Raw genomic sequence first — 16,567 nt, 5'->3', positions numbered from 1 at the left:
CACCCACCCCCATCCCAGCCACCTAGGTCATCACAGAGCACCGAGCTGAAGCTCCCCGTGCCATACAGCAGGTTCCCACCAGCTATCTGTTTTACGCATGGTAGTGTATATATGTCAGTCCTCATCTCCCAATTCGTCCCACCCTCCCCTTCCCCCGCTGTGTCCACATGCCCATTATCTACATCTGCATCTCTATTCCTGCCCTGGAAATAGGTTCATCTGTATCATTTTTCTAGATTCCACATATATGCATTAATATACGATATTTGTTTTTCTCTTTCTGACTTACTTCACTATTTATGACAGACTCTAGGTCCATCCACCCAATTACATTGTTTTTTATGACTGAGTAATATTCCATTGTATATATCTACCACATCTTCTTTATCCATTCATCTGTCTTTGGACATTTAGGTTGTTTCCATGTCCTGGCTATTGTTAACAGTGCTGCAGTGAACATTGGGGTACATGTGTCATTCTGAATTATGGTTTTCTCAGCGTATATGCCCAGTAGTGGGATTGCTGGGTCATATGGTAGTTCTATTTTTAGTTTTGTAAGGAACCTCCATACTGTTCTCCATAGTGGCTGTATCAATTTACATTCCTACCGACAGTGCAAGAGGCTTCCCTTTTCTCCACACCCTCTCCAGCATTTATTGTTTGTAGATTTTTGATGATGGCCATTCTGACTGGTGTGAGGTGATACCTCATTGTAGTTTTGATTTGCATTTCTCTAACAATTAGTGATGTTGAGCATCTTTTCATGTGCCGCTTGGACATCTGGATGTCTTCTTGGGAGAAATGTCTATTTAGGTCTTTCGCCCATTTTTGGATTGGGTTGTTTGTCTTTTTGATATTGAGCTGTATGAGCTGCTTGTATATTTTGGAGATTAATCCTTTGGCAGGTGCTTGGTTTGCAAATATTTTCTCCCATTCTGAGGGTTCTCTTTTCGTCTTGTTTACGGTTTCCTTTGCTGTGCAAAAGCTTTTAAGTTTAACTAGGTCCCATTTTTTAATTTTTGTTTTTATTTTCATTACTCTAGCAGGTGGGTCAAAAAAGATCTTGCTGTGGTTTATGTCAAAGAGTGTTTTTCCTATGTTTTCCTCTAAGAGTTTTATAGTGTCCCATCTTACATTTAGGTCTTTAACCCATTTTGAGTTTATTTTTGTGTATGGTGTTAGGGAGTGTTGTGATTTCATTCTTTTACATGTAGCTGTCCAGTTTTCCCAGCACCACTTATTGAAGAGGCTGTCTTTTCTCCATTGTATATTCTTGCCTCCTTTGTCATATATTAGGGGACCACAGGTGCATGGGTTTACCTCTGGGCTTTCTACCCTGTACCATTGATCTATATTTCTGTTTTTGTGCCAGTACCATACTGCCTTGATTACTGTAGCTCTGTAGTATAGTATGAAGTGACATCAATTTTAATAGCAATTTCATTTAACACAATATACTGAAAATATGCAATCAATATACAAATTTTCATACAAGGTAATATTTCACTTTGTTTTTGGTACCACGTCTTCAAAGTCTGGTGTGTACTTTCCACTTGTAGCACATCTTCAGTTCAGACCAGCTATATATATTTGAAGTGTTCAGTAATTACTGTATTGGACCGCACAACTGTAAGTATTAACACATCCCATGAATGAATATGCAAATCCTTTAATACATCACTTCAACTGAATGGTTCTGAATTTTGTTTAAATCTCACTTTTATTGTTGCAGTTTTGAGGATTATTTTCACTGTTGCCTAAAACTGATGGTGTCTATATACCATGAAAATGTGGAACAAATCTTCTTTTTTTGAAGGATAAGATTTAGATGAAATATAATTTGATGATAATAAAGTAATGCTTTGAAGTGAAAATGGGTCAGTCCTTTCACTACTACTTGTCTCAATATCAACAGCCAAACCACAAAAATGTATTTTTATTACAATAATCTTACATTAAAATCTAGTTTTATCATGAGATGGATGCATGACAACACAGTAACATTTCTGTACTTAAGTTAATATTTAGGGTGAATTCATTGACAAGAGAAAAAAAGGAGAGCTTCTCCGATTCTAAGGGTACGAGACCTCAAAATTCACTGGGGGCACTATTTGTTGTGATCTTGGACCAACTCCTCTGTTTGGACGTCCTCCAGAAACTTGAATCATTTGGGATGTTAGTGCTTCAGGATCATTTTCTTACACACGGTGTGCAGCTTGCAAGGCTGGAGAGATAACGTCAGTCTCCACTGCCATCTTGGCAGGTATTTTTAGCTTCCCCGTCACACAGATGCGGCAACACAAGAGGCTGTAGAGAAACAGCTGTGTGTGGAGGAACCACGGCGTGGGAGGCTGCAGAGCAGCTGCAGGATGCAAGTCTCCCAGTGTCACTGCTGGTGTTCTAGACTGTGAGCCCCAAAGTCATGCTCTCACATATTTATATGCCTTGCTGAGGAGGCTGAAAAGCTTAGATCATATCATGGTGCATGTTTTCTAAAAAAAGGCCGTAGACAGCACTTGCCAAAAATCACTCTATTTTTAATCGGTTGTTTATTTATTTTTTTTTTTTTGAGGGATGTGAGGGAATTCAGTGTTTGGGAAAACCACTAGATGGAGAGTTTAGAAGTGAGAGGAAGGCATGAAACCCACACGACTGAGACCAACAGGGTCAGCTCGGGGAACATCTGTGAGTTCCAGAAATTGGTCTGTGTCCTCTCCCTTCCTCCCCTTTCCTCCAGGTTTCTCAGCTCGCAAAAGTCCTCATGTCACCTTCTGCCTGCAACCTGGGTACCCTACTTTGGACTGATTCTGTAGATATCATTTTGCTTCCCCAACTTTTCTGCCTAATCAAACCTTATCATAAATGTCCACCCACTGCCAGACAAACTAACAGGTAATCTCATGATCAACCTTTGTTCTAACCCTCCAGCCTTTCCTAGATGATAGTTTCTGCTATTTGAACAGGATTTCAGAAGAAAACACCCTTATCTCCGATTCCAAAAACAAAGCTGTACGTTCATTGACGTATGTTTCAGATGGAAGAGGGAAACAGCCACGGCAGGGGAATATCATTTTAAGAAGGCAGGGCTTTTGTGCCCAAGTCAAGTTGTACCCATTCTTCCGTCCCATCCTGGAGAGATTCCAAGGATTCTCATATTTGAGCAGCAGGTTCAGCTCCCATGCCCCGACGTTTCCATTTGGTGCTCACTTTGCTTCGAACGTGAAGCAGAAACTGGTGCATCTGATGGATACAGAGTAGTAGAATGGAAACACAAAAATGGACAATAAACCATGGCTCCTGTTGATTAGCTGGCATTTTTTACAATAGACCCTTAATTATTCAGTCACTGTTTCACTGGTTACTTGGAATTAGTCTGCATAAATCACATCCGAGCTGAAACCTGGTGCAGGGTGTGGAGACATAGAACTCTGAAAGAGGAAGGAATTCTGGAAGCTCACAAAGGATGCCGGGGAGCTAACAGATTCATTTAAGCCCCTCCAAGTCTCCTCCAGCATTTCAGTGTAAGGCGAAGTGCAGGATAGTTTTCTGTGTGACTTAAATTATCTTTTGTCCACTGACTTTAGAAACTTATTAAAGCAAATTATGATACTTGAAGCTCTGAGCTGAAGGACTCTAGTGAGGATGAATCTGCTTGTCTTATCCTTCCTCCTTTATCTGTTCATTTTATTCATTTACCTTTTTTTTTTTTTTTTTTTTTTTGCGGTACGCGGGCCTCTCACTGTTGTGGCCTCTCCCATTTGCGGAGCACAGGCTCCGGACGCGCAGGCTCAGCGGCCGTGGCTCACGGGCCCAGCCGCTCCGCGGCATGTGGGATCTTCCCGGACCGGGGCACGAACCCGCGTCTCCTGCATCGGCAGGCGGACTCTCAAGCACTGCGCCACCAGGGAAGCCCTCATTTACCTTTTAAAAAACGGTATGCTTCATGTGGGCAAAGAAAAGTCGATTTATAGGTTAGGGAATCTTTTTTTTAAATCTTAGTCAATTTCTGGTAAACTTTCCAAAATTTAGTGTCTAAAATTAGAGTTCCCAGTCTATAATACATACCTCTTCTCTATTTTATTATTTCTCATGAATCCCCCCAAACATACCCAACCCCCAATGGTCCAGTCTCTTATGGGGCAGAAAAGCATTTTTCAAAAAGTGGCCAAGGACCAGCTCTATCCAAACCATCCCCTGCATGTTTGTTAAAATGCAGATTCCAGGCTCTACCATGGGCCAAGTAAGTTAGAAATTTGTAGACTGGGGTCCTGAAATCTGTATTAAACCAGCACCCTAGGTAATTCTCATGCAATTGAAAATCCAAACTCCAGAGCATAGGTGAGTTCTGTGCTCCATCTTGAGCCTGGCATGCCCCTCAGTTTATGGTTTCAGAGCCAGGGAAAGCCAGGTTAAAAAACAAAAACACAGGACCACAGATTACTAAGTGCTTTCACATACAACATCTTATTTGATTCTCACAACCACCCTTCAAAGGAGGCAGAAGATCTTAAGATTTTCATTAAAAGATAAGGAAACTGAGGTTCAGAGGAAAAAATGATGTTTTCATTGCATACAATTAGTAAGAGGTAGACCTGGGGCTGGATTTCAGGTCTTCTAAGGAGTTCCATGCTCCTGTTTCCTGGATTGGCCATACATTCTCCAGGCACTCCAAACATGGAGTCCAAGGGACAGCTCATAGCTCGTGCTATGTGGAAAGAGGTTATATTCATGGTTGTGAACTGCTGCTACTGCTGCCCTGTCCACATCTATCACCTGGTCGTGGGGGCCTCTCAGTGGCAATACGTAGTCCCTGCTATGGACTGAACAGTGTCCCTCCAAAATTCATATGTTAAAAGCTCTAACCTCCAATGTGATGGTATTTGAAGATGGAATCTTTGGGAGGTAATCAGGTTTAGATGAGGTCATGAGGGTGGGGTCCTCATGATGGGATTGGTGCCCTTGTAAGAGGAGACACCAAAAGGCTTGCTTTCCCTTTCTCTCTACCATATGAGGACTCAGTGAGAAGGTGACATTTGTAAGCCAGGAAGAGAGGTCTCACTAGAACTCAACCATGCTGGCACTCTGATCTCATATTTCCAGCCTCCAGAACTGTAAGGAAATAAGTTTTTGTTGTTCGAGCCACACAGTCTATGATGTTTTGTTATGGTACCCCTAGCTGACTAAGTCCCTGTTTCTCTGATATTTTTGGTACCTTAAAAGCATTTCGGCATTCAATCACCTAGGTCATATGTGCCACATATGTGCCACCAGATGTGGTCCTAAGTAATTATGACATCTCTCCAGGCCTCCATGGAAACAGTGTCTCCCCTGAACTTTTCTGTCAGGATGGAGTAGGGACAAGAAATTATTCAAGAAATGAAATAACTTACTTCAGAAAGGACAGAACCTGAAGAAGACAGACTCTGGGTATCTAGTCACAGGTGGCAGACTTAAAGTACCCTGAAGCAGTTCTCCTTGGAAAAGCCATACAAGAGTGCACACCCTTATAAACTCTCTTTCTCCAGAATAAAAAGCAAAGGCAAATATCAAATAACTGCAATAATCATGCACCAGTATCTACCCCATGCCCGATCCTGTATTTTAATGTGTGATCTCATTTCATTGTAAGAACAATAAGGTCAGATGGGGAGTATTCATTTAACGACAAAAGAAATCAAGTGCCAAAGTTACGAACTTTGCTTACATTCCCAGAGTATTAGGGCAGAGCTTGAATTGAACCCAAATCTTCTCTGATGCTACATTTCACACCATGTGTTGACCTATCAGAACTACAACAAAAATCCTTCAGTGGTGGGAGCTAAAATAAAGAAATACATTAAAAATAAATTAGAAGGTGCTTCCTTCCTATTTGGCATTTAATCGATATCTAATAAGACTATTTTTATGCAATCAACACCACTGGGAGAAGAGACTGTGATGTTATGAGAAAGAAGAGATGCTTAATGTGGACTGTACATTACACACTTACAAGAAAAAAACCAGTTTGCATCAATGGTGCGACTCGGTACGTTTCCCCGTCTGTCCTAGCAGGAAGACAGGCAGCATTTCTACAAGAGAATTCACGCCACCCAACTAAAATTAGATCGTCCACATTTATGCTTTGAGTTGGTGTCATTATCTCAGTGGCGGTGTGGGAGTTTAAACCCGTAATCTCTGCGTATTTAGAACGGATAAACCTGATTTGCATAACTGCAAGAGCTCAAGAAACCACTCTACTGCATTACTTCACTCTGGTGATGAATTTTCAATGTGGAACGTTCAGAATTTACCAGTAGAGGAAAGCAACTCCACTAATTAAACTGCTGATATGCCAAATGATAGCAACTAACAAGTCCAGTCTTTAACAACATCAGGGTTACAATGTGACTCTATCAGATGTGTGAATATGGGTATCAGACATCCCAGAATGGCTGGGACAGGCCAAAGTGGGATGAAGTTTACTTCTGGCAGCACAGCTGACACTGAGGCATGATGTCTCACCAGTTGGGCAAACTCCACAGATGGCCAGATCTTAATACAGAACAAAACACTGGTTCGACGTAAGAGGGATTTTACTTTTACATTTTTTTCTTCTAAGTCAAATGCTGCAGAAACATGGGGCTAATTAGAAATATTTTTTATAGCAAAGCACCGTAAACAAAAAGCATCATGGTCTGTCAGTGATTCAACGTGTACTGGATAACAGCGTGAAAGGTATTTAAAGCTTTTTTTTTTGAGGAATATAAATTCATACTCATCATACGCATAGTAGCAGATTTCCTAGGAATTTGCAGAGGCCAAATGTGATAGCCCATTTTTTGCTTGTTATGACTGAATTCATCTGGAAGATAACTGCCTATTCATAATCCACTATTTTTACTTTTATTTTCAGCTTATCTTTCTAAATCCAGATTCACTGTGTCTGGTCATAGTGCTGAAAACCTGATACAGTGGGACAGAAACAAATGAGTCCATATGTAACTATGGAGCAGCTCTTGATACACTGTTATCTAGCTGCCTTTTATTCTATAACTGTGTGTGTGTATGGGGGGGGGGTGTGTGAATAAAATGACATTCACTTCATAGATGTTATTTCAACAGGGGACCGTGTCTCCTAACCATACCATCACGTTTAATTTTCCAAAATAGTGTTAAAACTCAGAGAATCTAACTGAAATCTACTGAAAAAGAACATTCCAGTTTTTCTCACGCTGCACTTTATTAAAAAATAATTCTTTGTAAGTTAAAACTTGAAAATGCCTAGGAGTTCTAAGGACTAAAATAATCCTTGCCTTGGGAAAAGTCAGTGATTTCATGCAGCAGGATTCAGACATCCATTCTACCTCCACAAAGCCCAAGACAACCCCTTCTACTTATCTTGTTCGAGACTTTGACCCTGATGTATGGCTGCCTGGCACTGTCTGCTTCAATGTGTTGAGTTTTACTAGGAAGACCTGAATTAGAACCAGATGGTCATGGGCGCGTGTTTCTAACTCCTATACTATATTCCATGATATAATTTGCTTAAAAGAGATGGAAAACTTCAGGGAGGAAGAAATTGGGGCAAAAATTTGATCAGCCTGAAATGACAAAGAACTGGAAGTGATATCTCATTCTAAAAATTCACTAGCAAGTCTTCGACAAAATTTTATTTCCTTGTGTTTTCCAGATGATGTTGTGCATATTTACATTTATAATACCAAGAGGTCAGTAGAGCGAATCGTGAGTTACTTGTGGGCGGGTTAAGTATCACTCTTCACCCAGAACCCAGCACCGCTGAATTCTTCAATCTCAGAACAGTAAGTAAACTTATGTCTGTCAGTAAATTAAGCTGGGATAGGTAAACAGTCAGGCTTTCTATGTTAATACCGAGTGTTGTTGGAACAGTTATGAACTGAGAAAAGTCACAGAATATATTGATGATCAGTGTTAAGTAAAATATGAGGCTGATAATGACTTTGCTGGGGATTTATTATTTGAGAGTACCTGACATTTGTACAGTGTTTTTAGGGTTTATATGCCCTATTTCATTTGAACTCAATAATAGGTGAGCTGGCTTTTTTTTTTTTTTTTTTTTGCAGTACACGGGCCTCTCACTGTTGTGGCCTCTCCCGTTGCGGAGCACAGGCTCCGGACGCGCAGGCTCAGCGGCCATGGTTCACAGGCCCAGCCGCTCTGCGGCATGTGGGATCTTCCTGGACCAGGGCACGAACCTGTGTCCCCTGCATCGGCAGGGGGACTCTCAACCACTGCGCCACCAGGGAAGCCCAGAGCTGGCATTATTTTTCCTACTTTAAATTATAGTTAACATTTAGTGAGTTTTAAACATGTTTCAGGCACATATATTAATTAGCTAATTAATTAATATCATTTAATCCTTATCACAATCCAATTGCCCCCAAAATGAGGAAAGTGAGGATCTGAAAAAATAAATGGATTTCTCAAACTTGGGCAGCAAGTCGGCCACCTAGGATATTAAGTCCAACTGGAGTGAGCTAAGGCCTGATATTTTCTATGCCCATATGTGACAAATATAAAGCAAAAAGTTGAAACTGAAAGAACGATACTATGGTCTTCATGTGTTGCAAGGTGGAAGGTTCATTACCATAGAAGGTGTCCCTTCCTCAGTCCACTGTAAAGAGCCAGTGTTCTACAGGGCAAAGCAAAATCTACACAACCCCCAATACCTCCCTCCATGTTGCCAAAAGAGTCATGCGTAATTTACAAGCAAGGGAGCCCTTCTTCTAATAGGAAGTCTAGATCATTCAAAGATCATATACTGCACAATATAAACGTTATCTGTGACTAAAATAACCTGCGAGATGTTGACAGACTCATATATGGGACTTCAATCTGCCAGGGTCCCCAAAACCCAAGAGTTGTAAGCTTGAAAGTGGTGAGTCCAACTCTAATCCCAGGGTAGCATTTGGAAACAGAGTAACCCCATCCATATTTAAGAGGTATCTTTAGGTTTGCTACCTTTGTAAATGTTTTGGCAAAATTAACATAGCTATCTATTTTGGAATAGCAATCAACTTTGAAAATGATGTTTTAAGATCCAGCAGACGGGGGCTCCCCTGGTGGCGCAGTGGTTGAGAGTCCGCCTGCCGATGTGGGGGACGCGGGTTCATACCCCGATCCGGGAGGATCCCGCATGCCGCGGAGCGGCTGGGTCCGTGAGCCATGGCTGCTGAGCCTGCGCGTCCGGAGCCTGTGCTCTGCAACGGGAGAGGCCACAACAGTGAGAGGCCCGCATACCGCAAAAAGAAAAAAAAAAAAAAAGATCCAGAAAATGCATAATTGTCAGGAATTTATAAGAAAATACAACATTCTGAGAACTGAAATATGGTCTCATTTTTAAGATTTAGAGCACATAATTTTTTCCGTTTATTCAGTGCTCCGTGCTCCCTATAAAACAGATACATGAATTTATAGTAATCTCAACATACACACCTTGATTCTTTGAGCAAATGTACCATTAATCAGTACCAGTGAAGAAAGCAGTGTTCTAAAGGTGATTTCTTAAACCCAAGGTCAGCCTGACATTACTGATTTGAGACAAAATTATTTTCCCAACAAATCTGATCTCACTGGATTTGGCCTAATTCACCCTGTTATCCCCTCATGACTCAAGCTGCCAGTCTTATTCTGGCATGTTTTAAATTACAAAAATCCTGTGTTATGTAAACCATTTGTCTTCTGAATCGACCCAATCTAAATGTTGATTTTATTTTCCTTTGGAATGATTTTATTTTTAATTTAATGATGCCTTAATCCTTCACCCTCATTTTATTTATTTATTTTTAACATCTTTATTGGAGTATAATTGCTTTACAATGGTGTGTTAGTTTCTGCTGTATAACAAAGTGAATCAGCTATACATATACATATATCCCCATATCTCCTCCCTCTTGTGTCTCCCTCCCACCCTCCCTATCCCACCCTTCTAGGTGGTCACAAAGCACCCAGCTGATCTCCCTGTGCTATGTGGCTGCTTCCCACTAGCTATCTATTTTACATTTGGTAGTGTATATATGTCCATGCCACTCTCTCAGTTCGTTCCAGCTTACCCTTGCCCCTCCCCGTGTCCTCAAGTCCATTCTCTACATGTGCGTCTTTATTCCTGTCCTGCCCTTAGGTTCTTTATAACCTTTTTTTTCTTAGATTCCATATATATGTGTTAGCATATGGTATTTGTTTTTCTCTTTCTGACTTACTTCACTCTGTATGACAGACTCTAGACCCACCCACCTCACTACAAATAGTTCAATTTCGTTTCTTTTTATGGCTAAGTAATATTCCATTGTATATATGTGCCACATCTTCTTTATCCATTCGTCTGTCAGTGGACACTTAGGTTGCTTCCATGTCCTAGCAATGGTAAATAATGTTGAAATGAACATTGTGGTACATGACTCTTTTTGAATTATGGTTTCCTCAGGGTATATGCCCAGTAGTGGGATTGCTGGGTCATATGGTAGTTCTACTTTTAGTTTTTTAAGGAACCTCCATAATGTTCTCCATAGTGGCTTTATAAATTTACATTCGCACCAACAGTGCAAGAGGGTTCCCTTTTCTCCACACCCTTTCCAGCATTTACTGTTTGTAGATTTTTTGATGATGGCCATTCTGACTGGTGTGAGGTGATACCTCATTGTAGTTTTGATTTGCATTTCTCTCATGATTAGCGATGTTGAGCATCCTTTCATGTGTTTGTTGGCAATCTGTATATCTTCTTTGGAGAAATGTCTTTTTAGGTCTTCTGCCCATTTTTGGATTGGGTTGTTGTTTTTTGATACTGAGCTGCACGAGCTGCTTGAAAATTTTGGAGATTAATCCTTTGTCAGTTGCTTCATCTGCAAATATTTTCTCCCATTCTGAGGGTTCTCTTTTTGTCTTGTTTATGGTTTCCTTTGCTGTGCAAAAGCTTTTAAGTTTCATTAGGTCCCATTTGTTTATTTTGGTTTCGATTTCCATTTCTCTAGGAGGTGGGTCAAAAAGGATCTTGCTGTGATTTATGTCATTGAGTGTTCAGCCTATGTTTTCCTCTAAGAGTTTTATAGTGTCTGGCCTTACATTTAGGTCTTTAATCCATTTTGAGTTTATTTTTGTGTATGGTGTTAAGGAGTGTTCTAATTTCATTCTTTTACATGTCGCTGTCCAGTTTTCCCAGCACCACTTATTGAAGAGGATGTCTTTTCTCCATTGTATATTCTTGCCTTCTTTATCAAATATAAGGTGACCATATGCATGTGGGTTTATTATCTCTGGGCTTTCTATCCTGTACCATTGATCTACATTTCTGTTTTTGTGCCAGTACCATACTGTCTTGATTACTGTAGTTTGTAGTATAGTCTGAAGTCAGGGAGTCGGATTCCTCCAGCCCCATTTTTCTTTCTCAATATTGCTTTGGCTATTCGGGGGTCTTTTGTGTTTCCAAACAAATTGTGAAATTTTTTGTTCTAATCCTGTGAAAAATGCCATTGTTAGTTTGATAGGGACTGCATTGACTCAGTAGATTGCTTTGGGTAGTAGAGTCATTTTCACAATGTTGATTCTTCCAATCTAAGAACATGGTATATCTTTCCATCTGTTTGTATCATCTTTACTTTCTTTCATCAGTGTCTTACAGTTTTCTGCATACAGGTTTTCTGTCTCCTTAGGTAGGTTTATTCCTATGTATTTTATTCTTTTTGTAGCAATGGTAAATGGGAGTGTTTCCTAATTTCTCTTTCAGACGTTTCATCATTAGTGTATAGGAACGCAAGAGATTTCTGTGCATTAATTTTGTACCCTGCAACTTTACCAATTCATTGATTGGCTCTAGTAGTTTTCTGGTAGCACCTTTAGGATTCTCGATGTATAGTATCATGTCATCTGCAAACAGTGACAGCTTTGCTTCTTCTTTCCGTCTTGGATTCCTTTTACTTCTTTTTCTTCCCTGATTGCTGTGGCTAAAACTTCCAAAACTATGTTGAATAAGAGTGGTGAGAGTTGGAAACCTTGTCTTGTTCCTGATCTTAGTGGAAATGGTTTCAGGTTTTCACCATTGAGAATGATGTTGGCTGTGGGTTTGTCATATATGGCCTTTATTATGTTGAGGTAAGTTCCCTCTATGCCCACTTTCTGGAGGGTCTTTATTGTAAATGGGTGTTGAATTTTGTTGAAAGCTTTTTCTGCATCTATTGAGATGATCATACGGTTTTTATCCTTCAATTTGTTAATCTGGTGTATCACACTGATTGACTGGCGTATGCTGCAGAATCCTTGCATTCCTCGGATAAACCCCACTTGATCATGGTGTATGATCCTTTTAATGTGCTATTGGATTCTGTTTGCTAGTATTTTGTTGAGGATTTTTGCACCTATGTTCATCAGTGATATTGGCCTATAGTTTTTCTTTCTTTGTGACATCTTTGTCTGGTTCTGGTATCAGGGTGATGGTGGCCTCGTAGAATGAGTTGGGGAGTGTTCCTCCCTCTGCTCTATTTTGGAAGAGTTTGAGAAGGATGGGTGTTAGCTCTTCTCTAAATGTTTGATAGAATTCGCCTGTGAAGCCATCTGGTCCTGGGCTTTTGTTTGTTGGAAGATTTTTAATCACAGTCTCAATTTCAGTGCTTGTTATTGATCTGTTCATATTTTCTATTTCTTCCTGGTTCAGTCTCGGAACGTTGTGCTTTTCTAAGAATTTGTCCATTTCTTCCAGGTTGTCCATTTTATTGGCACGGAGTTGCTTGTAGTAATCTCTCATGATCCTTTGTGTTTCTGCAGGGTCAGCTGTTACTTCTGCTTTTTCACTCCTAATTCTATTGATTTGAGTCCTCTCCCTTTTTTCCTTGATGAGTCTGGCTAATGGTTTATCCATTTCGTTTATCTTCTCAAAGAACCAGCTTTTAGTTTTATTGATCTTTGCTACTGTTTCCTTCGTTTCTTTTTCATTTATTTCTGATCCGATTTTTATGATTTCTTTCCTTCTGCTAACTTAGGCGTTCTTTTGTTCTTCTTTCTCTTATTGCTTTAGGTGTAAGGTTAGGTTGTTTGAGATGTTTCCTGTTTCTTGAGGTAGGACTGTATTGCTGTAAACTTCCCTCTTAGAACTGCTTTGGCTGCATCCCATAGGTTTTGTGTTTTCGTGTTTTCATTGTCATTTGTTTCTACGTATTTTTTGATTTCCTCTTGTTTTCTTCAGTGATCTCTTGGTTATTAAGTAGAGTATTGTTTAGCCTCCATGTGTTTGCATTTTTTACAGATTTTTTCCTGTAATTGATATCTAGTCTCATAGCATTGTGGTCAGAAAAGATACTTGATACGATTTCAGTTTTCTTAAATTTACCAAGGCTTGCTTTGTGAACCAAGATATGATCTATCCTGGAGAATGTTCCACGAGCACTTGAGAAGAAAGTGTATTCTGTTGTTTTTGGACGAAATGACCTATAAATATCAATTAAGTCCATCTTGTTTAATGTATCATTTAAAGCTTGTGTCTCCTTATTTATTTTCATTTTGGATGATCTGCCCATTGGTGAAAGTGGGGCATTAAAGTCCCCACTTTAACACACAGTAACACTGTGATTGTGTTATTGTCGATTTCCCCTTTTATGGCTGTTAGCAGTTGCCTTATGTATTGAGGTGCTCCTATGTTGGGTGCATAAATATTTACAATTGTTATATCTTCTTCTTGGATGGATCCCTTGGTCATTATGTAGTGTCTTTCTTTGTCTCTTGTAACAGTCTTTATTTTAAAGTCTATTTTGCCTGATATGGGAATTGCTATTCCAGCTTTCTTTTGATTTCCATTTGCATGGAGTATCTTTTTCCATCCACTCACTTTCAGTCTGTATGTGTCCCTAGGTCTGAAGTGGGTCTCTTATAGACAGCATATATATGGGTCTTGTTTTTGTATCCATTCAGCCAGTCTATGTCTTTTGGTTGGAGCATTTAATCCATTTACATTTAAGGTAATTATTGATATGTATGTTCCTATTACCATTTTCTTAATTGTTTTGGGTTTGTTGTTGTTGGTCTTTTCCTTCTCTTGTGTTTCCTGCCTAGGGAAGTTCCTTTAGCATTTGTTGTAATGCTGGTTTGGTGGTGCTGAATTCTCTTAGCTTTTGCTTGTCTGTAAAGGTTTTAATTTCTCGATGAAATCTGAATGAGATCCTTGCTGGGTAGAATAATCTTGGTTGTAGGTTTTTCCCTTTCATCACTTTAAATATGTCTTGCCACTCCTTTATGGCTTGTAGAATTTCTGCTGAAAGATCAGCTGTTAACCTTATGGGGATTCCCTTGTGTGTTATTTGTTGTTTTCCCCTTCCTGCTTTTAATGTTTTTTCTTTGTGTTTATTTTTTGATGGTTTGACTAATATGTGCCTTGGCGTGTTTCTCCTTGGATTTATCCTGCATGCTTCTTGGACTTGATTAACTATTTCCTTTCCCATATTAGGGAAGTTTTCAACTGTAATCTCTTCAAATATTTTCTCAGTCCCTTTCTTTTTCTCTTCTTCTTCTGGGACCCCTATGATTCGAATGTTGGTGCGTTTAATGTTGTCCCAGAGGTCTCTGAGACTGTCGTCAATTCTTTTCATTCTTTTTTCTTTATTCTGCCCTGCAGTAGTTATTTCCACGATTTTATCTTCCAGGTCACTTATCCGTTCTTCTGCCTCAGTTATTTTGCTATTGATTCCTTCTAGCGAATTTTAAATTTCATTTATTGTGTTGTTCATCATTTTTTGTTTGCTGTTTAGTTCTTCTAGTTTCTTGTTAAACATTTCTTGTATTTTCTCTATTCTATTTCCAGGATTTGGGATCATCTTTACTATCATTACTCTGAATTCTTTTTCAGGTAGACTGCCTATTTCCTCTTCATTTGTTTGGTCTGGTGGGTTTTTACCTTGCTCCTTCATCTGCTGTGTGTTTCTCTGTCTTCTCATTTTGCTTAACTTACTGTGTTTGGGGTCTCCTTTTCACAGCTTGCAGGTCCGTAGTTCCCGTTGTTTCTGGTGTCTGCCCCAAGTGGCTAAGGTTGGTTCAGAGGGTTGTGTAGGCTTCCTGGTGGAGGGGACAAGCACCTGTGTTCTGGTGGATTAGGATCTTGTTTTTCTGGTGGGCAGGACCATGTCTGGTGGTGTGATTTGGGGTGTCTGTGACCTTATTATGATTTTAGGCAGCCTCTCTGCTAATGGGTGGGGTTGTGTTCCTGTCTTGCTAGCTGTTTGGCATAGGGTGTCCAGCACTGTAGCTTGCTGTTCATCGAGTGGAGCTGGGTCTTAGCATTGAGATGGAGATCTCTGGGAGAGCTTTCACTGATATTACGTGGTGCCAGGAGGTCTCTGGTGGACCAATGTCCTGAACTCGGCTCTCCCACCTCAGAGGCACAGACCTGACACCTGGCTGGAGCACCAAGACCCTGTCAGCCACATGGCAACTGCCTTCGTAAGTATAAATGCCAGTCATTCCTCACCCTCATTTTAAAATGAGCTAATAATAGACTTTTCATCATATGGTTGGTTGTGAGGATTAATGAGTTAATATACTTGTAAAGTGCTTAGAACGGTGCCTTGCATATAGGAAGTGCTGTATAGTTTCTGGTTATTATTACTGAATATGCAATAAGAGATCACATCTCTATTCTTTTGCTAGGCAGGATTTGTTTTGTAACTTTCAGTAAGAGACAAATCAATTGCATTTCTAGACTTTTAAAAATAATGCTTGGTAAACACAAGTAAGAAAAAAATATGAAATAAATTTTCATAGCATCATAAATTAAACTGGTGAGAGTCTAGATTCTGTTTCAAACTTTGTTCCTGGTTTGGAGTCCAGTTTGTCAGCGTATCAGTTGGAAGACGAGATCCCACTGATTTAAGCAGGAAGACTGGGCTGTTATAAACACTTGAAGCTGAGGGGATTATATTTCAGTACAGCATCTACTTTTCAAGAGATGTGATCTGAAATGCCTTAAGAGTCATCAGCTTTCCTCTTCCCTCCAACAATTCCCTGCTCTGATCTTTTCCAGTTCACTGATGTGTAGATTTTTCCCTGTCTCTTATCGTAACACTGTGGTTAGAAAGGTCACCAAATTCTTTTCAGGTATTATGAATTTATTGTACTTTAACAGGGGCAAGAAAAAACTGTTTTAGGTTTTCAGGCTCCTTTACATAAGGAAGAAGAAGATATCCAGGGCCGTATCTTGTGGATATACTCCATGTAAATTGCAGCCCCTGGGTAACAGAGTTCTAAGTGAATGGTACCCTGAATGCAATGTGACAACACTGAAGATGTCTAGATGATAATGCTTCATTCCATTGCAGACTGTACTGAAAAATGATGGAGAAAAATGCTCACTTGTGCATAATGCTTGATGGTCTAACATATTTTACAAATTTTCCAAGAACTGCAAATAAAATTATACTAAACTGAGCCTAATAGGCATTGCAGCATGAAATATTAAATATTTGCTCTTTTTGCCTGATACCAGATTTTGTAGTACATTACAAATCTGATTTTATCTGTGTCTACTCTAGTTTATGTTCAAGCACAAATAAAAAGGCAGAAGAAAATATTAATAATA

The sequence above is a fragment of the Lipotes vexillifer genome, unplaced genomic scaffold (assembly GCF_000442215.2).
Source record: "Lipotes vexillifer unplaced genomic scaffold, Lipotes_vexillifer_v1.1 scaffold27, whole genome shotgun sequence".
NCBI classification, from domain to species: domain Eukaryota; kingdom Metazoa; phylum Chordata; class Mammalia; order Artiodactyla; family Lipotidae; genus Lipotes; species Lipotes vexillifer.
The sequence above is the reverse complement of the archived record's forward strand: the minus strand, read 5'-3'. Positions refer to the sequence as shown.